The 25,309-nt window shown below is 49.0% G+C and overlaps 1 pseudogene; it reads left to right on the forward strand.

Annotated features, from left to right (window-relative positions):
- Positions 1-25,309, forward strand: part of LOC147980618 (microtubule-associated protein RP/EB family member 1B-like) — a 57,945-nt pseudogene that overhangs the window by 15,300 nt on the left and 17,336 nt on the right.

Here is a 25,309-nt window from a genome sequence, read left to right on the forward strand (position 1 = left end):
CATGAAAAATGGTTAAGGACTCAAAGCATAAAACATAGCTCAAGACGGCTTCCAGCCTTTCTTGCAAACCGACTCTCGGATAGTCGGATTGCCGTCTTCTATCCAACTTGCTCAAAAACTCTTAAAAACGGCTAAGTACTCGCTTTCCCAAAGTAGCCAAGCACTTGATCCAGCAACAGTCCGCAGAGCGGCTGTCCGATTGGCAAGGCAGGCAACTAAGAGAAAGCGGCAAAGGAAAAAGCCAAAAGAGCAATGAGCAAGAAAAGATAGAACTCGGATAAATATATTTACATAACATAGGCCCTTGGCCGAATTTTCGAGCAGAGGTTCAAAATACACCCCGCGGGTGGAATTGTGCGAATTAACAAGTTCTTCAAAGACTACTGAAGCAGACAAAACAAAGATACAACGGCAACTTAGGAAGCAGCAAACGGATTCGAAGGGTCGGAGGAGGCGCCAGCGCCAGGCATCGGGGCGGCCGGCTGGCTAGTCTCGGCTTGATCGCCTCCGGCGGCAGTCGGGTCGGTCGCACGTGGCTCGTTGCTGGAGGCACGGTCGAGCTGAGGCTGGCCGTCTGCTCTGTCTTCTGGTGCCTCCGCTTCGCCTCCGTCCTCAGCCTCGCCCTCTTCCTCGACGCGGGAGCCAATCACCTCCGCCGAGTCCTCGCCATAGTCTGGGTTCATCCCTAAACACTCCGGCGGTACCTCCTCGCCGTCTTCAGACCGCTCGGGGACGAAGATGCTGGTGTCGGTGTACTCGGCGATCACCGCAGCACGCTTGACGAGGGCGTCTTCCGCGGCTGCCAGCTCCGGCTGGGCCTCCGACCGAAGCGTGGCCAGCCGGTCTAGGTCCAGCCTTGGATACCACGCCTTGACGAACTCCAAGGCTCGGCGCGCTCCAGCTCAGGCCGAAGAGCCCTTCCAGGCCTTAAGACGACCAGCCGCGACCTCCAGCCAGTCGGCCATCAGGCTGGGGGTGCGCGGAGCCTGCATATCCGGCCACAGGACGGCAATCACCTGAGCGCCGACACGCTGAAGCCGGCGCAGCATCCGGTGAGCCGGCCGAAGGCGAGCCTCGGTGCTCAGGACGTGCTCGTCAAGAGTTTGGGGGGCATCGGCGGCAATCTCTGCGCCCTCCGCCCTCCGACCTTCACGGTCAGCCTCGATGGCTTGGATGGCGGCCTATGACTGCCCAGGGAAGAAGTCTGCAAAGACAGGAAGAAATGAAGAAGCAAGTCAAAAACCAGGAGTCGGCACGACTTAAGTCGGCAGCTCGAAGAAAGAAAATAAAGAAACTCACCATCAATGATGTCTTCAATCTTGTGGAAGCCGGAGGACAGCAGCGCCTCCTTGTGAGACCAGGAGGAGCGCTCGCTCGCGAACTCGTCTAGGAGGGTGGTTTCCGTCTCCTCCGCCTCCCTCTGCGCCTTCACAAGCAGCTCCTTTTGCTCCACCAATTGAGTGGCCAGCAGATCGCGCTCCGTGGCAAGCTTGCTGCACTCCTTCTCTTTGGCGCGAAAAGCGGAGTTGGCGTTGCTCAGCTGCTGTTGAAGAGCAGCGTTGGCCCCTGAGAAGAAGAAAGAAAGAAGGCGTTGAGTCATCAGGAAAAGAAGGTCGCCAGGGATATCCGGCCCGACTGCTCAGCAGTCGGCCCGAATCTCGGGGACTACAGCCCGCGGGTGCGCCAGTGCGCCCCCGCGAAGAAGGAAAAGAACTTACTTCGGCTCTCCGATAGATCGGCGGTCCGCTTGCCCAGCTCTTCAACGTTATGGTTGAAGGCAGTGACGCCGAGGTTGTGGTAATCCTGCGACGAACGTTTCAGACAAAAAGTTAATACCCGGAGTTCATCAATTGGAGTTCCGGGTTGCCTGCTCAGCAGCCAACCCGAAACTCGAGGACTACACCCAGTGGGTGCACTGACGCGCTCCCACAGAGAGGAACAAGAAAAACAAAGGCCAAAGGAAAAACATACCCAGACGGATGCCCGTGACGCTAGGTACGCCTTGGTGCAATTCTGGAGAGCGTCGCCCTCGGCACGAAGCTTCGCCTAGACGTCCAGAAGCGCCTGGTTCAGCGGCCCTGTGCTGCCTCCTCGCACCCACCCAATGGGCACGGCGCTCGTTGTTTCAGCGTTTGGGATCGCCGAGCTGGCGGTGCCGGCTTCCAGGGGGGCGGGGCGCCGAAGTCGCCATTTCCGGACGGCGGCACGTTGGCGAGCCGACTTGGAGGAGCAGCCTCGCCACGGCCTCGTCTTCGGTCGGCGGCCCCGGAGGGTCCGCCGGCTGCTTGCCTCGCGCACCTTCAGACGGCGGCGGAGGCGGCGGCAGAACATTCACGTCCGGCGTAGAGGGGTCGCCGCCTTCCCTCTCCACGATGGAGTTCTCCCCACCGGTTTCCCTAGTCTGCCCCGTGAACTCCGGAGGCAGCGGCACAGAGTTCAGTGGGGTGACGAACACCGCCGATTGGCGGCGCGCGGTTTCCTCAGCCTCCTGCTTCGTCGCGGCGGCGGCTTCGGCCTCCGCCAGTTTTTTCTTGGCGGAGGCCTCCGCCCTGTCGGCCTCCGCCCTATTGGCCTCTGCCCTATCAGCCTCCGCCTTCTCCAGGCGGAGGGCCTCTTCTTCGTTGCGCTTCTCCCGCGCATGCCACTCTGTCACCTCCCGGAGGTCAGCAGCGGGGTCAATCCGCCGAGTGGTGGCGGACGTCTCCGCTAACCCCATGACGGAGGCGGCGGCGACCCTCTCAAGAGAGAGGGGAGCCCTGAAGCAAGGGGGGCAGGCAGAGACTCAGACAAAGTCACAAAGAAAGAATAAAACTTTGAAGACAGAATACTTACGCGGAGACCAATGGCGGCTTCTTCACTTCCTTACGGAAGCGGATGGCCTTCGCGACCGCCTCGTCCCGCCGGGTCGCCGCAGCCGAACCCTTGGGCTTCTTCGGCCGACTGCCGAACAAAGTCGGCACGGCCCTGCACTTCTTCCCGCCACCTGGAGCGCCTGGCGTGGCAGAAGAGCCCGCGCCTGGCTGGCTGGCTCCTGGCCGATGACGAGGGGCGACTTCTCCCTCGGCGTCGTCGTCAGGCCAGTCGGCGAAAGTGGCCGAAGGCCTGAATCCACCTACTGTTCCTCCTCCCTCGGCGCCATCCTCCAAAGCCGCCGCCCCCAGATCGGGGTCATCGATGTCGCTTTCTGCCCGGTCGGCGAGGAACTCGCGGGCCGGCCCCGAGGTGCCGGCTGGTGGGTGGAGAAGGGGTTTCTAACCAAAGCCAACTAGTCAAAACAAAACTCGGCAAGAAAGAAGACAAACCAAAGAAAGAAAGAAAAGGCGACTCACCGCGGGCGGGGTGGGGGGGGGGGTTGGCGCAGGAGTACGGCTCCTTGTCGAACCGCCAATCCTCCAGGAGCCTGCTGTCCGAGAGGTAGTTCACCATGAAGGCCACCTCTTCCTGAGGCATGTCCTTGGTGCACATCCGGCTCGGGTCGCGGTGCCCGCTCATCTGGCATATCATATGGGGGTGGCCTTGGAGTGGGAGAACTCGGCGCGAAACGAAGGCGGCCAGTAGGTCCGGACCAGTCAGACCCTCCGACTGTGTCAGCACTCGAAGTCGCGTGATGGCGCCGGCTCCCGCAGGCGACAGCGACTTGGCCTGGTACGACCAGTTGGGCAGTCGCCCAGCCGGCGGGCCGGCTTCAAAAGCCGGCAGGTTGACCCAGTCCCCCCACTCGGAGGCGTTCTTGACGTAGAAGTAGGATCTCTCCCACATCTTCACCGACTTGATCAGCGAGATGGAGGGGAAGGGATTGTCGGCCCCCGACCTTCGCACGATGATGAAGGCGCCGCACTGAGCCGGCACGCCCGCAGCCTGGGTGCCGAGCTTGGAGAAGAAGAACTCCCCCCAGAGCTCAAGGGCGGGGAGGACTCCGAGGAAGCCTTCGCACATGGACACGAAGGCGGACAGCAGCACCACTGCGTTGGGGGTGAGGTGGTGCGGCTGGAGGCCGTGGAACTCCAGGAAGGACGGGAAGAAACTGCTCGCCGGCAGCCCCAACCCACGCAGGCAGTGCGAGCAGAAGATAACCCGCTCGCCCTCCTGCGGTGCAGGGGAAATCTCCCCCATCGGCGCAAGATGCACCTGCACGTGATCTTCGCCGGGGAGCCGACGAGTTCGGCGGAGGAACTCGATGTGGTCTTCATGAACTTCGGAGCCGTCCCAGGTGCCGGAGCGCACTGGGGGATGCACGGCGGCGGAGGAAGAACTCATCGCGAGCTGCCGCCGCAGCGTTAGCCGGAGCTTGGGCACGCGGCGGAGCAAAGAAGAAGAGGAAGGAGGAGAGCAAGGAGCAGCAAGAAGAAAGAGAACGAGGAGTAGTGGGAAGGAGGGGCGCGCGAGCCCCCCCTCTTCCCCCTACTTATAGCCTCGTGGGCTGCGAAGCCGAGGGGGCGGACGTGGGGATTTACTGCGCCCACGACCCCACGACCCCCACGATCCACGATAAAGCTACTGCGCGCAGTAACTCCACGGGAATCCCAACCTTCCACCAGGGCCGCAGCGGATCCGCTCGGGCACCGAGGCATGGTAGTGGCGGGCCCCACCTATGGGTCTGTCCCGTCGCGCGCGTAGGCTGACAGGACGGCCTAGCCACGTGCCATCGCGTGTCAGGCCTAAAACGGGCGGTGGCCTGGAGGCTTAGCTAGCACGCCACTTAAATCCCGCTGCGACGTTCGAAATACTGAGCGAGTCAGAATTGAGTGAGTCCGAGTTGAGCAAGTCCGACTCCTTCTAGTCGGCCCGGCAGAAGTCAATCAAAGACCATGTGTTGAGCACCCGGAAGGAGAAACTGTTGAGGCTTCTCGGCCGATCGTCCGTGGCGCCTCACCAGCTTCGGGGCTACTGTCGGAGAAATGGGCCACGGGTAGGCCAACCCGAGCCCTAGAACCTTCCAAGACATCGGGGCAGGCTGCGCCCCTCAAGACCCCAGGACGAAGAGCCGCCTCCTGAGGAGTCGACGGCAAGACGGACTACTGCCCGCTCACGGCCGAGTCCCAGAGACGACTTCTAGAGAAGCCGGCTTTGGGGAGTCGGCCTGCGACTCCAACAAACCTCAAGACCCCAGGACGAAGAGCTGCCTCCTGAGGAGTCGATGGCAAGACGGCCGACTGCCCGCTCACGGCCGAGTCCCAGAGATGACTTCCAGAGAAGCCGGCTCTGGGGAGTCGGCTTGCGACTCCAACAAACCCCATGACCTCATCAAAGGGGACGAGGCAGGGGCGTGGCTACGGCGAAGCCCACCCCCGCCCCTCACCAAGGGCAGGCATGGCCACAGCACGCCGTACCCCGGAGGATCTTCGTGCGGCGTGGCACTGTTGCCATGCCGGCCCTGACATCAGCACCGCAGGACCGAATCCTGCACCCATGACGGCTTGTCTGTACGGCCTAGGGGCAGCAGGCCCCACCAGTCAGTGAGACCTCGGGAGACGGCAGGAGAGCCACCAGTCAGGCCCGTCGGGAGTCGGCCCAGGGGAGACGGCCGAGCCATCCCCCGGAGCCCACACGCCATTAATCAAGATGTGATGGGGATTGGCAACAGTGATCGCCCGCCAGGCGGCGGGGCTGTTGCCACGACCTCATTATCAAGCCCGCGTCATCAGAAGCACGGCTACAGTAATCAGCAGCTGGCAAGACCCGCTCGCGGCGGACGCGGCCTGTCGGCTCCGTACCAGGCCAGTCGGCGGCCCCCAGCGGTCGGCAGAGAAGACGGAGGCCAGAGGCACTGACGGCTGGGCCCGCGTCCAGCCGGATTACCATTGTACCCCTGGGGGGTTGGCCTATATAAACCCCCCAGGGCACCCATGCAAAGGGTTGGAACCCATTAGCTCTAGACCAGATCATATAGAAGGGAGAGAGCTAGCCTTGCCCTCTCCTACCTCCAAGAAACAGCTCAAGGAGCAACCATGTAAACACTTGGCCATAGTGAACATGCGGAGACCCCGCAGAGCAACAGTAGGGGTATTATCTCCTCGGAGAGCCCCGAAGCTGGGTAAGATTCGCCGGCGTGCATGTCTTCGCCTCATCCCGTTTCCAGGCACCGGCGACGTTCTACTCGCCCCCACCATGATAAGCCATCCTTTGGCATATGTCGCACCAAACCCCCGACAGAAAGAGATTTTTACTTCTCAAAATTGTGTGACATTGAGATACTGTGTCAGCGACCTGAGCTGGAGCATCTACCGGTAAAAATGATTTTTTTGCGTATATTTACTAACTAGAATTTCTGGTCTGCATTCTAGGGTCATAGGTTCTGAATTCCTAGTCTTTTTTGTACAAAGAGATTGTTATCTGCTTTGAAAACTTAAAGACTAAGGTTCTTATCTATTTGACCAAACATCTACTAGTACATCTATACTCTATTTTCACTCCTAACTTACTACCAGTGCATCTTAAGCTAATCCAATGGGCAAAGTGGCCAAGTACATCGGTGACTTGCTTTTACTCACATGTAATATGCTTCTACTAGGGATTTGTGAAATTCCAAGCTGTGCCACATGATCGCATGAGTAAAATATACAATCTGATTTTGTAGCTCACATATGGTTCAACGTGAATAAACTGAGAGTGGATAATCCTTTCATTTTTTTGCTGTGGAATGATTTCAGTGTTACATAATCTAACCCTCAGTAAAGAAATATAAGAGTGTTTAGATTATATTTCTTTATGGAAGGAGTACATTTCTTTTCCTTTTCCTAGGTGGTCTCACATTGGCATGAAGTTTTTTGGGCACCGCTAGGCGCCGGCGCACCGGCCGAAAGTTTCGGCCGGTCCTACCCTAGCCGCCCGATCGGCCCCTCCCAAGCCGCTAGATCCATATCCATCCAGGCTATCTTCTTCCCTCAGGCTTGCGAGAAAAGGACCCTCCGCATCTCATCAGCCATGCGCTCTCTAGTGGCCGTCCGCATCGCCGGTCCCCACCCTCGCCGGCCGTCCCTGTCGCCGGTCCCCGCCCTCGCCGACCGCCCTCGTCACTGGTCCCCACCCTTGCCGTCCGTCCTCGTCGCCGCCTCAACCCATGTAGAAGCTGAAGGAAATATGCCCTAGAGGCAATAATAAAGTTATTATTTATTTCCTTATTTCATGATAAATGTTTATTATTCATGCTAGAATTGTATTAACTGGAAACATAATACATGTGTGAATACATAGACAAACATAGTGTCACTAGTATGCCTCTACTTGACTAGCTCATTGATCAAAGATGGTTAAGTTTCCTAACCATAGACATGAGTTGTTATTTGATCAATGGGATCACATCATTAGGAGAATGATGTGATTGACTTGACCCATTCCGTTAGCTTAGCACTTGATCATTTGTTTACTGCTATTGCTTTCTTCATGACTTATACATGTTCTTATGACTGTGAGATTATGCAACTCCCGAATACCGGAGGAACACTTTGTGTGCTACCAAATGTCACAACATAACTGGGTGATTATAAAGGTGCTCTACAGGTGTCTCCGATGATACTTGTTGAATTGGCATAAATCAAGATTAGGATTTGTCACTCCGATTGTCGGAGAGGTATCTCTGGGCCCTCTCGGTAATACACATCACTATAAGCCTTGCAAGCATGATAACTAATGAGTTAGTTATGGGATGAAGTATTATGGAACAAGTAAAGAGACTTGCCGGTAACGAGATTGAACTAGGTATTGGATACCGACGATCGAATCTCGGGCAAGTAACATACCCAAAGAGAACAATGTATATTGTTGTGTGGTTTGACCGATAAAGATCTTCATAGAATATGTAGGAACCAATATGAGCATCCAGGTTCCGCTATTGGTTATTGACCGGAGACGTGTCTCGGTCATGTCTACATAGTTCTCGAATCCGTAGGGTCCGCACGCTTAAAGTTCTATGACGATCGGTTTTATGAGTTTATATGTTTTGATGTACCGAAGGTAGTTTGGAGTCCTGGATGTGATCATGGACATGAAGAGGAGTCTCGAAATGGTCGAGACATAAAGGTTGATATATTAGAAGCCTACATTTGGACATCGGAATAGTTCCGGGTGAAGTCGGGATTTTACCGGAGTACCGGAGGGGTTACCGAAACCCCCCGGGGACTAATGGGCCTTGTTGGGCCATAAGGGAAAGAGAGAGGGGCCGGCCTAGGGTAGGCAGCGCGCCCCCTTCCCCTGTCCTAATTGGACTAGGAGAAGGGGGTGGCTCCCCCCTTTCCTTCTCTTTCTCTCCCTGCCTTCCCCCCTCCTAGTAGGAGTAGGAAAGGGAGGAATCCTACTCCTACTAGGAGGAGGGCTCCTCCTCCTAGGCGCGCCAACAAGGGTCGGCCGACCTCCCCCTTGCTCCTTTATATACAGGGGCAGGGGGCACCTCTAGACACACAAGTTGATCACAAAGATCTCTCCCAGCCGTGTGCGGTGCCCCCCTCCACCATAATCCACCTCGGTCATACTGTAGCGGTGTTTAGGCGAAGCCCTGCTGCGGTAGCTTCATCAACATCATCACCACGCCGTCGTGCTGACAAAACTCTTCCCCGAGCTCTACTGGATCGTGAGTTCGCGGGACGTCACCGAGCTGAACGTGTGCTAAACGCGGAGGTGTCGTACGTTCGGTACTAAGGATCGGCCGATCGTGAAGACGTACGACTATATCAACCGCGTTGTCATAACGCTTCCGCTTAACAGTCTACGAGGGTACGTGGACGACACTCTCCCCCCTCATTGCTATGCATCACCATGATCCTGCGTGTGCGTAGGATTTTTTTGAAATTACTACATTCCCCAACAGTGGCATCCGAGCCTGGTTTTATGCGTAGATGTTATATGCACGAGTAGAACACAAGTGAGTTGTGGGCAATACAAGTCATACTGCTTACCAGCATGTCATTACACGAGACTGGTTCTACCGACGTGCTTTGCACACAGGTGGCTGGCGGGTGTCAGTTTCTCCAACTTTAGTTGAACCGAGTATGGCTACGCCCGGTCCTTGAGAAGGTTAAAACAGCACCAACTTGACGAACTATCGTTGTGGTTTTCATGCGTAGGTAAGAATGGTTCTTGCTCAGCCCATAGCAGCCACGTAAAACGTGCAAGAACAAATAGAGGACGTCTAACTTGTTTTTGCAGGGCATGTTGTGATGTGATATGGTCAAGACATGATGCTATATTTATTGTATGAGATGATCATGTTTTGTAATGGAGTTATCGGCAACTGGCAGGAGCCATATGGTTGTCGCTTTATTGTATGTAATGCAATCGCCCTGTAATTGCTTTACTTTATCACTAAGCAGTAGCGATAGTCGTAGAAGCAATAGTTGGCGAGACGACAATGATGCTACGATGGAGATCAAGGTGTTGCGCCGGTGACGATGGTGATCATGACGGTGCTTCGGAGATGGAGATCAAAAGCACAAGATGATGATGGCCATATCATATCACTTATATTGATTTCATGTGATGTTTATCCTTTATGCATCTTATTCTGCTTTGTTTGATGGTAGCATTATAAGATGATCTCTCACTAAATTTCAAGATAAAAGTGTTCTCCCTGAGTATTCACCGTTGCCAAAGTTCGTCGTGCCGAGACACCACGTGATGATCGGGTGTGATAAGCTCTACGTCCATCTACAACGGGTGCAATCCAGTTTTGCACACGCAGAATACTCGGGTTAAACTTGACAAGCCTGGCATATGCAGATATGGCCTCGGAACACTAAGACCGAAAGGTCGAGCGTGAATCATATAGTAGATATGATCAACATAGTGATGTTCACCATTGAAAACTACTCCATTTCACATGATGATCGGTCATGGTTTAGTTGATATGGATCACGTGATCACTTAGATGATAAGAGGGATGTCTATCTAAGTGGGAGTTCTTAAGTAATATGATTAATTGAACTTAAATTTATCATGAACTTAGTACCTGATAGTATTTTTGCTTATCTATGTTGTTGTAGATAGATGGCCCGTGCTGTTTTTCCGTTGATTTTAATGTGTTCCTTGAGAAAGCAAAGTTGAAAGATGATGGTAGCAATTACACGGACTGGGTCTGTAACTTGAGGATTATCCTCATTGCTGCACAGAAGAATTACGTCCTGGAAGCACCGCTGGGTGCCAGGCCTGCTGCAGATGCTGCTGACAACGTTAAGAACGTTTGGCAGAGTAAAAGCTGATGACTACTTGATAGTTCAGTGTGCCATGCTTTACTGCTTAGAACCGGGACTTCAACGATGTTTTGAACGTCATGGATCATATGAGATGTTCGAGGAGTTGAAGTTAATATTTCAAGCAAATTCCCGTAATGAGAGATATGAAGTCTCCAATAAGTTCTATAGCTGCAAGATGGAGGAGAATAGTTCTGTCAGTGAGCATATACTCAAAATGTCTGGGTATCATAATCACTTGACTCAACTGAGAGTTAATCTTCCTGTTGATAGTGTCATTGACAGAGTTCTTCAATCACTGCCACCAAGCTACAAAAGCTTTGTGATGAACTATAATATGCAAGGGATGAATAAGACTATTCCCGAGCTCTTTGTGATGCTAAAGGTTGCGAAGGTAGAAATCAACAAGGAGCATCAAGTGTTGATGGTCAATAAGACCACCAGTTTCAAGAAAAAAGGGCAAAGGGAAGAAGAAGGGGAACTTCAAGAAGAACGGCAAACAAGTTGCTGCTCAGGAGAAGAAACCCAAGTCTGGACCTAAGCCTGAGACTGAGTGCTTCTACTGCAAATAGACTGGTCACTGGAAGCGGAACTGCCCCAAGTATTTGTTGGAAATATGCCCTAGAGGCAATAATAAAATGGTTATTATTATATTTCATTGTTCATGATAATTGTCTATTGTTCATGCTATAATTGTGTTATCCGGAAATCGTAATACATGTGTGAATACATAGACCGCAACACGTCCCTAGTGAGCCTCTAGTTGACTAGCTCGTTGATCAAAAGATAGTCATGGCTTCCTGACTATGGACATTGGATGTCATTGATAATGGGATCACATCATTAGGAGAATGATGTGATGGACAAGACCCAATCCTAAGCATAGCTCAAAGATCGTGTAGTTCGTTTGCTATAGCTTTTCTGAATGTCAAGTATAATTTCCTTAGACCATGAGATTGTGCAACTCCCGGATACCGTAGGAGTGCTTTGGGTGTACCAAACGTCACAATGTAACTGGGTGACTATAAAGGTGCACTACGGGTATCTCTGAAAGTGTCTGTTGGGTTGGCACGAATCGAGACTGGGATTTGTCACTCCGTATGACGGAGAGGTTTCTCTTGGGCCCACTCGGTAATGCATCATCATAATGAGCTCAATGTGACCAAGTGGTTGATCATGGGATCATGCATTACGGTACGAGTAAAGTGACTTGCCGGTAACGAGATTAAACGAGGTATTGGGATACCGATGATCGAGTCTCCGGCAAGTAACGTACCGATTGACAAAGGGAATTGTACGGGACTGATCGAATCCTTGACATCGTGGTTCATCCGATGAGATCATCATGGAACATGTGGGAGCCAACATGGGTATCCAGATCCCGCTGTTGGTTATTGACCGGAGAGTCATCTCGGTCATGTCTGCGTGTCTCCCGAACCCGTAGGGTCTACACACTTAAGGTTCGGTGACGCTAGGGTTGTTGAGATATTAGTATACGGTAACCCAAAAGTTCTTCGGAGTCCCGGATGAGATCCCGGACGTCACGAGGAGTTCTGGAATGGTCCGGAGGTGAATATTTATATATAGGAAGTCAAGTGTCGGCCATCGGGAAAGTTTCGGGGGTAATCGGTATTGTACCGGGACCACCGAAAGGGTCCCGGGGGTCCACCGGGTGGGGCCACCTATCCTGGAGGGCCCCATGGGCTATAGTGGGAGGGGAACCAGCCCCTAGTGGGCTGGTGCGCCCCCCTTGGGCCTCCCCCTACGCCTAGGGTTGGAAACCCTAGGGGTGGGGGCGCCCCACTTGGCTTGTGGGGCACTCCACCCCCCTTGGCCGCCTCCCCCCTTGGAGACCCCATATCCTAGGGCCGGCGCCCCCCTGGGGGTCCTATATATAGTTGGGGGGAGGGAGGGCAGCCGCACCCTAACCCCTGGCGCCTCCCTCTCACTCCCGTGACACCTCTCCCTCTCGTGAAGCTTGGCGAAGCCCTGCTGAGATCACCGTTGCTTCCACCACCACGCCGTCGTGCTGCTGGATCTCCATCAACCTCTCCTTCCCCCTTGCTGGATCAAGTTGGAGGAGACGTCTTCCCAACCGTACGTGTGTTCAACGCGGAGGTGCCGTCCATTCGGTGCTAGGTCATCGGTGATTTGGATCACGACGAGTACGACTCCATCAACCCCGTTCTCTTGAACGCTTCCGCTCGCGATCTACAAGGGTATGTAGATGCACTCCCCTCTCCCTCGTTGATAGGTAACTCCATCGATTGATCTTGGTGATGCGTATAAAATTTTAAATTCTGCTACGTTCCCCAAAAGTGGCATCATGAGCTAGATTTATGCGTAGTTTCTATGCACGAGTAGAACACAAAGCAGTTGTGGGCATCGATGTTGTCAATTTACTTGCCGTTACTAGTCTTATCTTGATTCGGTGGCATCGTGGGATGAAGCGGCCCGGACCGACCTTACACGTACGCTTACATGAGACTGGTTCCACCGACTGACATGCACTAGTTGCATATGGTGGCTAGCGGGTGTCTGTCTCTCCCACTTTAGTTGGATCGGATTCGATGAAAAGGGTCCTTATGAAGGGTAAATAGAAATTGGCATATCACGTTCTGGTTTTGGCGTAGGTAAGAAACGTTCTTGCTAGAAACCTATAGCAGCCACGTAAAAACTTGCAACAACAATTAGAGGACGTCTAACTTGTTTTTGTAGCATGTGCCGTGTGATGTGATATGGCCAAAAGGATGTGATGAATGATATATGTGATGTATGAGATTGATCATGTTCTCGTAATAGGAATCACGACTTGCATGTCGATGAGTATGACAACCGGCAGGAGCCATAGGAGTTGTCTTAATTTATTTATGACATGCGTGTCAACATAAACGTCATGTAATTACTTTACTTTATTGCTAAAGCATTAGCCATAGTAGTAGAAGTAATAGATGACGAGACAACTTCAAGAAGACACGATGATGGAGATCATGGTGTCATGCCGGTGACAACGATGATCATGGAGCCCTGAAGATGGAGATCAAAAGGAGCAAATGATATTGGCCATATCATGTCACTATTTGATTGCATGTGATGTTTATCATGTTTTACATCTTATTTGCTTAGAACGACGGTAGCTTAAATAAGATGATGCCTCGTAATAATTTCAAGAAAGTGTTCCCCCTAACTGTGCGCCGTTGCGAAGGTTCGTTCTTTGGAAGCACAACGTGATGATCGGGTGTGATAGATTCTAACGTTCGAATACAACGGGTGTAAGCCAGATTTACACACGCAATACACTTAGGTTGACTTGACGAGCCTAGCATGTACAGACATGGCCTCGGAACACGGAAGACCGAAAGGTCGAGCATGAGTCGTATAGAAGATACGATCAACATGAAGATGTTCACCGATGTTGACTAGTCCGTCTCACGTGATGATCGGACACGGCCTAGTTGACTCGGATCATGTTTCACTTAGATGACTAGAGGGATGTCTATCTGAGTGGGAGTTCATTGAATAATTTGATTAGATGAACTTAATTATCATGAACTTAGTCTAAAATCTTTACAATATGTCTTGTAGATCAAATGGCCCATGTTGCCCTCAACTTCAACGCGTTCCTAGAGAAAACCAAGCTGAAAGATGATGGCAGCAACTATACGGACTGGGTCCGGAACCTGAGGATCATCCTCATAGCTGCCAAGAAATATTATGTCCTAGAAGCACCGCTAGGTGACACACCCATCCCAGAGAACCAAGACATTATGAACGCTTGGCAGTCATGTTCTGATGATTACTCCCTCGTTCAGTGCGGCATGCTTTACAGCTTAGAACCGGGGCTCCAAAAGCGTTTTGAGCAACATGGAGCATATGAGATGTTCGAAGAGCTGAAAATGGTTTTCCAGGCTCACGCCCGGGTCGAGAGATATGAAGTCTCCGACAAGTTCTTTAGCTGTAAGATGGAGGAAAATAGTTCTGTCAGTGAGCACATACTCAAAATGTCTGGGTTGCATAACTGCTTGACTCAAATGGGAGTTAATCTCCCGGATGACGCGGTCATTGACAGAATCCTTCAGTCGCTTCCACCGAGCTACAAGAGCTTTGTGATGAACTTCAATATGCAGGGGATGGAAAAGACCATTCCTGAGGTATATTCAATGCTGAAATCAGCGGAGGTGGAAATCAAAAAGGAACATCAAGTGTTGATGGTGAATAAAACCACTAAGTTCAAGAAAGGCAAGGGTAAAAAGAACTTCAAGAAGGACGGCAAGGGAGTTGCCGCGCCCGGTAAGCAAGCTGCTGGGAAGAAGCCAAAGAATGGACCCAAGCCCGAGACTGAGTGTTTTTATTGCAAGGGAAGTGGTCACTGGAAGCGGAACTGCCCCAAATACTTAGCGGACAAGAAGGCCGGCAACACTAAAGGTATATGTGATATACATGTAATTGATGTGTACCTTACCAGTACTCGTAGTAGCTCCTGGGTATTTGATACCGGTGCGGTTGCTCACATTTGTAACTCAAAGCAGGAGCTGCGGAATAAGCAGAGACTGGCAAAGGATGAGGTGACGATGCGCGTCGGGAATGGTTCCAAGGTCGATGTGATCGCCGTCGGCACGCTGCCTCTACATTTACCTACGCGATTAGTTTTAAACCTCAATAATTGTTATTTAGTACCAGCTTTGAGCATGAACATTGTATCGGGATCTCGTTTAATTCGAGATGGCTACTCATTTAAATCCGAGAATAATGGTTGTTCTATTTATATGAGAGATATGTTTTATGGTCATGCCCCGCTGGTGAATGGTTTATTCTTAATGAATCTCGAGCGTAATGTTACACATATTCATAGTGTGAATACCAAAAGATGTAAGGTTGATAATGATAGTCCCACATACTTGTGGCACTGCCGCCTTGGTCATATAGGTGTCAAACGCATGAAGAAGCTCCATGCGGATGGACTTTTGGAGTCTCTTGATTACAAATCATTTGACACGTGCGAACCATGCCTCATGGATAAAATGACCAAGACTCCGTTCTCAGGAACAATGGAGCGAGCAACCAACTTATTGGAAATCATACATACTGATGTGTGCGGTCCAATGAGTGTTGAGGCTCGCGGAGGCTATCGTTATGTTCTCACCCTCACTGATGACTTGAGTAGATATGGGTATGTCTACTTAATGAAACACAAGTCTGAGACCTTTGAAAAGTTCAAGGAATTTCAGAGTGAGGTTGAGAATCAACGTGATAGGAAAATCAAGTTCTTGCGATCAGATCGTGGGGGAGAATACTTGAGTCACGAATTTGGCACGCACTTAAGGAAATGTGGAATAGTTTCACAACTCACGCCGCCTGGAACACCTCAGCGTAATGGTGTGTCCGAACGTTGTAATCGCACTCTATTGGATATGGTGCGATCTATGATGTCTCTTACCGATTTACCGCTGTCATTTTGGGGCTATGCTTTAGAGACTGTCGCATTCACTTTAAATAGGGCTCCGTCGAAATCCGTTGAGACGACACCGTATGAATTATGGTTTGGGAAGAAACCTAAGTTGCCGTTTCTAAAAGTTTGGGGATGCGATGCTTATGTCAAGAAACTTCAACCTGAAAAGCTCGAACCCAAATCGGAAAAATGCGTCTTCGTAGGATACCCTAAAGAAACTATTGGGTATACCTTCTACCTCAGATCCGAAGGCAAGATCTTTATTGCCAAGAATGGATCCTTTCTAGAGAAAGAGTTTCTCTCGAAAGAAGTAAGTGGGAGGAAAGTAGAACTTGATGAAGTATTGCCTCTTGAACCGGAGAGTGGCGCAGCTCAAGAAAATGTTCTTGAGGTGCCTGCACCGACTAGAGAGGAAGTTAATGATGATAATCATGAAACTTCAGATCAAGTTGCTACTGAACTTCGTAGGTCCACAAGGACACGTTCCGCACCAGAGTGGTACGGCAACCCTGTCTTGGAAATCATGTTGTTAGACAACGGTGAACCTTCGAACTATGAGGAAGCGATGGTGGGCCCAGATTCCAACAAATGGCTGGAAGCCATGAAATCCGAGATAGGATCCATGTATGAAAACGAAGTATGGACTTTGACTGACTTGCCCAATGATCGGCGAGCCATAGAAAATAAATGGATCTTTAAGAAGAAGACAGACGCGGATGGTAATGTAACCATCTATAAAGCTCGGCTTGTCGCTAAGGGTTATCGACAAGTTCAAGGGGTTGACTACGATGAGACTTTCTCACCCGTAGCGAAGCTGAAGTCTGTCCGAATCATGTTAGCAATTGCCGAATTCTATGATTATGAGATATGGCAAATGGATGTCAAAACGGCATTCCTTAATGGTTTCCTTAAGGAAGAATTGTATATTATGCAGCCGGAAGGTTTTGTCGATCCTAAGAATGCTGACAAGGTGTGCAAGCTCCAACGCTCGATCTATGGGCTGATGCAAGCATCTCGGAGTTGGAACATTCGTTTTGATGAGATGATCAAAGCGTTTGGGTTTACGCAGACTTATGGAGAAGCCTGCATTTACAAGAAAGTGAGTGGGAGCTCTGTAGAATTTCTCATATTGTATGTGGATGACATACTGTTGATGGGAAATGATATAGAATTCTTGGAAAGCATAAAGGCCTACTTGAACAAGTGTTTTTCAATGAAGGATCTTGGAGAAGCTTCTTACATATTAGGCATCAAGATCTATAGAGATAGATGGAGACGCCTCATTGGTCTTTCACAGAGTACGTACCTTGACAAGATATTGAAGAAGTTCAATATGGATCAGTCAAAGAAGGAGTTCTTGCCTGTGTTGCAAGGTACGAGATTGAGCACGGCTCAATGCCCGACCACGGCAGAAGATAGAGAAAAGATGAGTGTCATCCCCTATGCCTCGGCCATAGGGTCTATCATGTATGTTATGCTGTGTACCAGACCTGATGTAAACCTTGCCGTAAGTTTGGTAGGAAGGTACCAAAGTAATCCCGGCATGGAACACTGGACAGCGGTCAAGAATATCCTGAAGTACCTGAAGAGGACTAAGGATATGTTTCTCGTTTATGGAGGTGACGAAGAGCTCGTCCTAAAGGGTTACGTCGATGCTAGCTTCGACACAGATCTGGATGACTCTAAGTCACAAACCGGATACGTGTATGTTTTGAATGGTGGGGCAGTAAGCTGGTGCAGTTGCAAGCAAGGCATTGTGGCGGGATCTACATGTGAAGCGGAATACATGGCAGCCTCGGAGGCAGCACAAGAAGCAATCTGGATGAAGGAGTTCATCACCGACCTAGGAGTCATACCCAATGCGTCGGGGCCAATCACTCTCTTCTGTGACAACACTGGAGCTATTACCCTTGCCAAGGAGCCCAGGTTTCACAGGAAGACCAGGCATATCAAGCGTCGCTTCAACTCCATTCGTGAAAGTGTTCAAAATGGAGACATAGATATTTGTAAAGTACATACGGACCTGAATGTGGCAGATCCGTTGACTAAACCTCTCCCTAGAGGAAAACATGATCAACACCAGAACTCTATGGGTGTTCGATTCATCACAATGTAACTAGATTATTAACTCTAGTGCAAGTGGGAGACTGTTGGAAATATGCCCTAGAGGCAATAATAAAATGGTTATTATTATATTTCATTGTTCATGATAATTGTCTATTGTTCATGCTATAATTGTGTTATCCAGAAATCGTAATACATGTGTGAATACATAGACCACAACACGTCCCTAGTGAGCCTCTAGTTGACTAGCTCGTTGATCAAAAGATAGTCATGGTTTCCTGACTATGGACATTGGATGCCATTGATAACGAGATCACATCATTAGGAGAATGATGTGATGGACAAGACCCAATCCTAAGCATAGCTCAAAGATCGTGTAGTTCGTTTGCTATAGATTTTCCGAATGTCAAGTATCATTTCCTTAGACCATGAGATTGTGCAACTCCCGGATACCGTAGGAGTGCTTTGGATGTACCAAACGTCACAACGTAACTGGGTGACTATAAAGGTGCACTACGGGTATCTCCAAAAGTGTCTGTTGGGTTGGCACGAATCGAGACTGGGATTTGTCACTCCGTATGACGGAGAGGTATCTCTTGGGCCCACTCGGTAATGCATCATCATAATGAGCTCAATGTGACCAAGTGGTTGATCACGGGATCATGCATTACGGTACGAGTAAAGTGACTTGCCGGTAACGAGATTGAACGAGGTATTGGGATACCGACGATCGAGTCTCGGGCAAGTAACGTATCGATTGACAAAGGGAATTGTATGGGATTGATCGAATCCTCGACATCGTGGTTCATCCGATGAGATCATCATGGAACATGTGGGAGCCAACATGGGTATCCAGATCCCGCTATTGGTTATTGACTGGAGAGTCGTCTCGGTCATGTCTGCGTATCTCCCGAACCCGTAGGGTCTACACACTTAAGGTTTGGTGATGCTAGGGTTGTTGAGATATTAGTATACGATAAACCGAAAGTGTTTCGGAGTCTCAGATGAGATCCCGAACGTCACGAGGAGTTCTGGAATGGTCCGGAGGTGAAGATTTATATATAGGAAGTCAAATTTCGGCCATCTGGAAAGTTTCGGGGGTTATCGGTATTGTACCGGGACCACCGGAAGGGTCCCGGGGGTCCACCGGGTGGGTCCACCTATCCCGGAGGGCCCCATGGGCTGAAGTGGGAGGGGAACCAGCCCCTAGTGGGCTGGTGCGCCCCCCTTCGGCCTCCTCCTACGCCTAGGGTTGGAAACCCTAGGGGTGGGGGGCGCCCCACTTGGCTTGTGGGGCACTCCACCCCCCTTGGCCGCCTCCCCCCTTGGATATCCCATCTCCTAGGGCCGGCGCCCCCCTGGGGGTCCTATATATAGTGGGGGGGAGGGAGGGCAGCCGCACCCTAACCCCTGGCGCCTCCCTCTCCCTCCCGTGACACCTCTCCCTCTCGTGAAGCTTGGCGAAGCCCTGCCGAGATTGCGGAGGTGCCGTCTTGCTGGATCAAGTTGGAGGAGACGTCTTCCCAACCGTACGTGTGTTGAATGCGGAGGTGCCATCCGTTCGGCGCTAGGTCATCGGTGATTTGGATCACGACGAGTACGACTCCATCAACCCCGTTCTCTTGAACGCTTCCGCTCGCGATCTACAAGGGTATGTAGATGCACTCCCCTCTCCCTCGTTGATAGGTAACTCCATAGATTAATCTTGGTGATGCATAGAAAATTTTAAATTCTGCTACGTTCCCCAACAGTATTTGGCGGATAAGAAGGATAGCGAAGTGAACAAAGGTATATGTGATATACATGTTATTGATGTGTACCTTGCCAGAGCTCGCAGTAGCACCTGGGTATTTGATACTGGTTCTGTTGCTAATATTTGCAACTCGAAATAGGGACTACGGATTAAGCGAAGACTGGCTAAGGATGAGGTGACGATGCACGTGGGAAATGGTTCCAAAGTCGATGTGATCGCCGTCAGCACGCTACCTCTACATCTACCTTCGGGGTTAGTTTTAGACCTACATAATTGTTATTTGGTGCCAGCGTTAAGCATGAACATTATATCTGGATCTTGTTTGATGCGAGACAGTTATTCATTTAAATCTAAGAATAATGGTTGTTCTATTTATATGAGTAATATCTTTTATCGTCATGCACCCTTAAAGAGTGGTCTATTCTTGTTGAATCTCGATAGTAGTGATACACATATTCATAATGTTGAAGCCAAAAGATGCAGAGTTGATAATGATAGTGCAACTTATTTGTGGCACTGCCGTTTGGGTCATATTGGTATAAAGCGCATGAAGAAACTCCATACTGATGGACTTTTGGAATCACTTGATTATGAATCACTTGGTACTTGCGAACCAGGCCTTATGGGCAAGATGACTAAAACATCGTTCTCCGGAACTATGGAACGAGCAACAGATTTGTTGGAAATCATACATACTGATGTATGTGGTCTGATGAATATTGAGGCTCGTGGCGGGTATCGTTATTTTCTCACCTTCACAGATGATTTGAGCAGATATGGGTATATCTACTTAATGAAACATAAGTCTAAAACATTTGAGAAGTTCAAAGAATTTCAGAGTGAAGTGGAAAATCATCGTAACAAGAAAATAAAGTTTCTGCGATATGATCGTGGAGAAGAATATTTGAGTTACGAGTTTGGCCTACATTTGAAACAATGCGGAATAGCTTCGCAACTCACGCCACCCAAAACACCATAGCGTAATGGTGTGTCCGAACGTCGTAATCGTACTTTACTAGATATGGTGCGATCTATGATGTCTCTTACTGATTTACCGCTATCGTTTTGGGGTTATGCTTTAGAGACGACTACATTCACGTTAAATAGGGCACCATCAAAATCCGTTGAGATGACACCTTATGAACTATGGTTTGTCAAGAAACCAAAGTTGTCGTTTCTTAAAGTTTGGGGCTGCGATGCTTATGTGAAAAAGCTTCAACCTGATAAGCTCAAACCCAAATCGGAGAAATGTGTCTTCATAGGATACCCAAAGGAAACTATTGGGTACACCTTCTATCACAGATCCGAAGGCAAGATATTCGTTGCTAAGAATGGATCCTTTCTAGAGAAGGAGTTTCCCTCGAATGAAGTGAGTGGGAGGAAAGTAGAACTTGATGAGGTAACTGTACCTGCTCCCTTATTGGAAAGTAGTTCATCACAGAAACCGGTTCTTGTGACATCTACACCAATTAGTGAGGAAGCTAATGATGATGATCATGAAACTTCCGATCAAGTTGCTACCGAACCTCATAGGTCAACCAGAGCAAGATCCGCACCAGAGTGGTACGGTAATCCAGTTCTGGAGGTCTTGTTACTTGACCATGACGAACCTATGAAGTATGAAGAAGCGATGATGAGCCCAGATTTCGCAAAATGGCTTGAGGCCATGAAGTCTGAGATGGTATTCATGTATGAGAACAAAGTGTGGACTTTGGTTGACTTGCCGGATGACCGACAAGCCATCGAGAACAAATGGATCTTTAAGAAGAAGACAGACGCTAACGGTAATGTTACTGTCTACAAAGCTCGACTTGTTGCAAAAAGGTTTTCGACAAGTTCAAGGAGTTGACTACGATGAGACCTTCTCACCCATAGCGATGCTTAAGTCCGTCTGAATCATGTTAGCAATTGCCGCATTTTATGATTATGAAATTTGGCAAATGGATGTAAAGACTGCATTCCTGAATGGATTTTTAGAAGAAGAGTTGTATATGATGCAACCTGAAGGTTTTATCAATCCAAAGGGAGCTAACAAAGTGTGCAAGCTCCAGCGATCCATTTATGGTGCAAGCATCTCGGAGTTGGAATAAACATTTTGATAAGTGTGATCAAAGCATATGGTTTTATACAGACTTTTGGAGAAGCCTGTATTTACAAGAAAGCGAGTGGGAGCTCTGTAGCATTTCTGATATTATATGTGGATGACATATTGCTGATTGGAAATGATATAGAATTTCTGGACAACATAAAAGGATACTTGAATAAAAGTTTTTCAATGAAAGACCTCGATGAAGCTGCTTATATATTGGGCATCAAGATCTATACAGATAGATCAAGACGCTTAATTGGACTTTCACAAAGCACATACCTTGATAAAGTTTTGAAGAAGTTCAAAATGGATCAAGCTAAGAAAGGGTTCTTGCCTGTGTTACAAGGTGTGAAGTTGAGTAAGACTCAATGCCCGACCACTACAGAAGATAGAGAGAAAATGAAAGTGTTCCCTATGCTTCAGCCATAGGCTCTATCATGTATGCAATGCTATGTACCAGACCTGATGTGTGCCTTGCTATTAGCCTAGCAAGGAGGTACCAAAGTAATCCAGGAGTGGATCACTGGACAGCGGTCAAGAACATCCTGAAGTACCTGAAAAGTCCCAAGGATATGTTTCTCGTTTATGGAGGTGATAAAGAGCTCATCGTAAATGGTTACGTTGATGCATGCTTTGACACTGATCCAGACAATTCTAAATCGCAAAACGGATACGTGTTTATATTAAACGGTGGAGCTGTCAGTTGGAGCAGTTCTAAACAAAGCGTCGTGGCGGGATCTACATGTGAAGCGGAGTACATTGCTCCTTCGGAAGCAGCGAATGAAGGAGTCTGGATGAAGGATTTCATATCCGATCTAGGTGTCATACCTAGTGCATCGGGTCCAATGGAAATCTTTTGTGACAATACCGGTGCAATTGCCTTGGCAAAGGAATCCAGATTTCACAAAAGAACCAAGCACATCAAGAGACGCTTCAACTCCATTCGGGATCAAGTCCAGGTGGGAGACATCGAGATTTGCAAGATACATACGGATCTGAATGTTGCAGACCCGTTGACTAAGCCTCTTCCATGAGCAAAACATGGTCAGCACCAAGGCTCCATGGGTGTTAAAATCATTACTATGTAATCTAGATTATTGACTCTTGTGCAAGTGGAGACTGAAGGAAATATGCCCTAGAGGCAATAATAAAGTTATTATTTATTTCCTTATTTCATGATAAATGTTTATTATTCATGCTAGAATTGTATTAACCGGAAACATAATACATAGACAAACATAGTGTCACTAGTATGCCTCTACTTGACTAGCTCATTGATCAAAGATGGTTAAGTTTCCTAACCATAGACATGAGTTGTTATTTGATCAATGGGATCACATCATTAGGAGAATTATGTGATTGACTTGACCCATTCCGTTAGCTTAGCACTTGATCGTTTGTTTACTGCTATTGCTTTCTTCATGACTTATACATGTTCTTATGACCATGAGATTATGCAACTCCCGAATACCGGAAGAACACTTTGTGTGCTACCAAACGTCACAACGTAACTGGGTGATTATAAAGGTGCTCTACAGGTGTCTCTGATGGTACTTGTTGAATTGGCATAAATCAAGATTAGGATTTGTCACTCCGATTGTCGGAGAGGTATCTCTGGGTCCTCTCGGTAATACACATCACTATAAGCCTTGCAAGCATGATAACTAATGAGTTAGTTATGGGATGATGTATTACGGAACGAGTAAAGAGACTTGCCGGTAATGAGATTGAACTAGGTATTTGTCGTGGAGTTGTCATGGCAGATGTCCTAGCGAATGGACTTAGTCGTAGGGCCATCGCAACTAGGAAGCTTAAAGGGGTTAATCGGGACAAAGGACACGATAGGTTTATACTGGTTCGGACCCTTTCGGTGAAGGTAAGGCCTAGTCCAGTTGATGTTGTATTACCAGGTTTCGATGACCAAGGAGCGAATCCGCTAGCTTGGCTATCGATCTCTTGTTTCTTGTCCTAAGCCGCCGCTGGGTCGTCCCTTTATATACATGGGTTGACGCCTGGCGGCCTACAGAGTCCCGGCCGGCTCATAAAACGTGTCCGTCTCGGTCACTTATTTTATATGCCTTCTTTACAAGTCTTTCTTTACATACGACGGTTTACAATATTGGGCCTTAAGCCGCCTCTGGGCTTAGGCCTTCTACATGTCTTAATAAACTATCACCTTGAATATTACTGGGCTTCTTTTGTAACCCGCCATTGGGGTTGACCCGGCCCTGATACGTCTCCAACGTATCTATAATTTTTGATTGCTCCATGCTATATTATCTACTGTTTTGGATGTTTATGGGCTTTATTATACACTTTTATATCATTTTTGGGACTAACCTATTAACCCAGAGCCCAGTGCCAGTTTCTGTTTTTACCTTGTTTTAGGGTTTCAAAGAAAAGGAAAATCAAACGGAGTCCAATTGACCTAAAACTTCACGGAACTCATTTTTGGAAGGAAAGAAGCCCAGAAGACTTGAAGTGCATGTAAGGGAAGCTTCGAGGAGGCCACGAGGTAGGGGGGCGCGCCCTCCACCCTCGTGGGCCCCTCGTGGCCCCCCTGACGTACTTCTTCCGCCTATATATCTCCATATACCCTAAAACTTCCAGGGAGCACAATAGATCGGGAGTTCCGCCGCCATGGCCTCCGTAGCCACCGAAAACCAATCTAGACCCGTTCCGGCACCCTGTCGGAGGGGGAATCCCTCTCCGGTGGCCATCTTCATCATCCCGGTGCTCTCCATGACGAGGAGGGAGTAGTTCTCCCTCGGGGCTGAGGGTATGTACCAGTAGCTATGTGTTTGATCTCTCTCTCTCTCTCGTGTTCTTGATTTGGCACGATCTTGATGTATCACAAGCTTTGCTATTATAGTTGGATCTTATGTTTCTCCTCCCCCTCTACTCTCTTGTAATGAATTGAGTTCCCCCTTTGAAGTAATCTTATCGGATTGAGTCTTTAAAGATTTGAGAACACTTGATGTACGTCTTGTCGTGCGTATCTGTGGTGACAATGGGATATCACGTGATTCACTTGATGTATGTTTTGGTGATCAACTTGCGGGTTCCGCCCATGAACCTATGCATAGGGGTTGGCACATGTTTTCGTCGTGATTCTCCAGTAGAAACTTTGGGGCACTCTTTGAGGTCCTTTGTGTTGGTTTGAATAGATGAATCTGAGATTGTGTGACGCATATCGTATAATCATACCCACGGATACTTGAGGTGACATTGGAGTATCTAGGTGACATTAGGGTTTTGGTTGATTTGTGTCTTAAGGTGTTATTCTAGTACGAACTCTAGGGCTGTTTGTGACACTTATAGGAATAGCCCAACGGATTGATTGGAAAGAATAACTTTGAGGTGGTTTCGTACCCTACCATAATCTCTTCGTTCGTTCTCCGCTATTAGTGACTTTGGAGTGACTCTTTGTTGCATGTTGAGGGATAGTTATATGATCCAATTATGTTATTATTGTTGAGAGAACTTGCACTAGTGAAAGTATGAACCCTAGGCCTTGTTTCAACGCATTGCAATACCGTTTACGCTCACTTTTATCATTTGTTACTTTGCTGTTTTTATATTTTCAGATTACAAAAACTATTATCTACCATCCATATACCACTTGTATCATCATCTCTTCGCCGAACTAGTGCACCTATACAATTTACCATTGTATTGGGTGTGTTGGGGACACAAGAGACTCTTTGTTATTTGGTTGCAGGGTTGCTTGAGAGAGACCATCTTCATCCTACGCCTCCTACGGATTGATAAAC

The sequence above is a fragment of the Triticum urartu genome, chromosome 3A (assembly GCF_056163025.1).
Source record: "Triticum urartu cultivar PI428250 chromosome 3A, HENAU_Tu73, whole genome shotgun sequence".
NCBI classification, from domain to species: domain Eukaryota; kingdom Viridiplantae; phylum Streptophyta; class Magnoliopsida; order Poales; family Poaceae; genus Triticum; species Triticum urartu.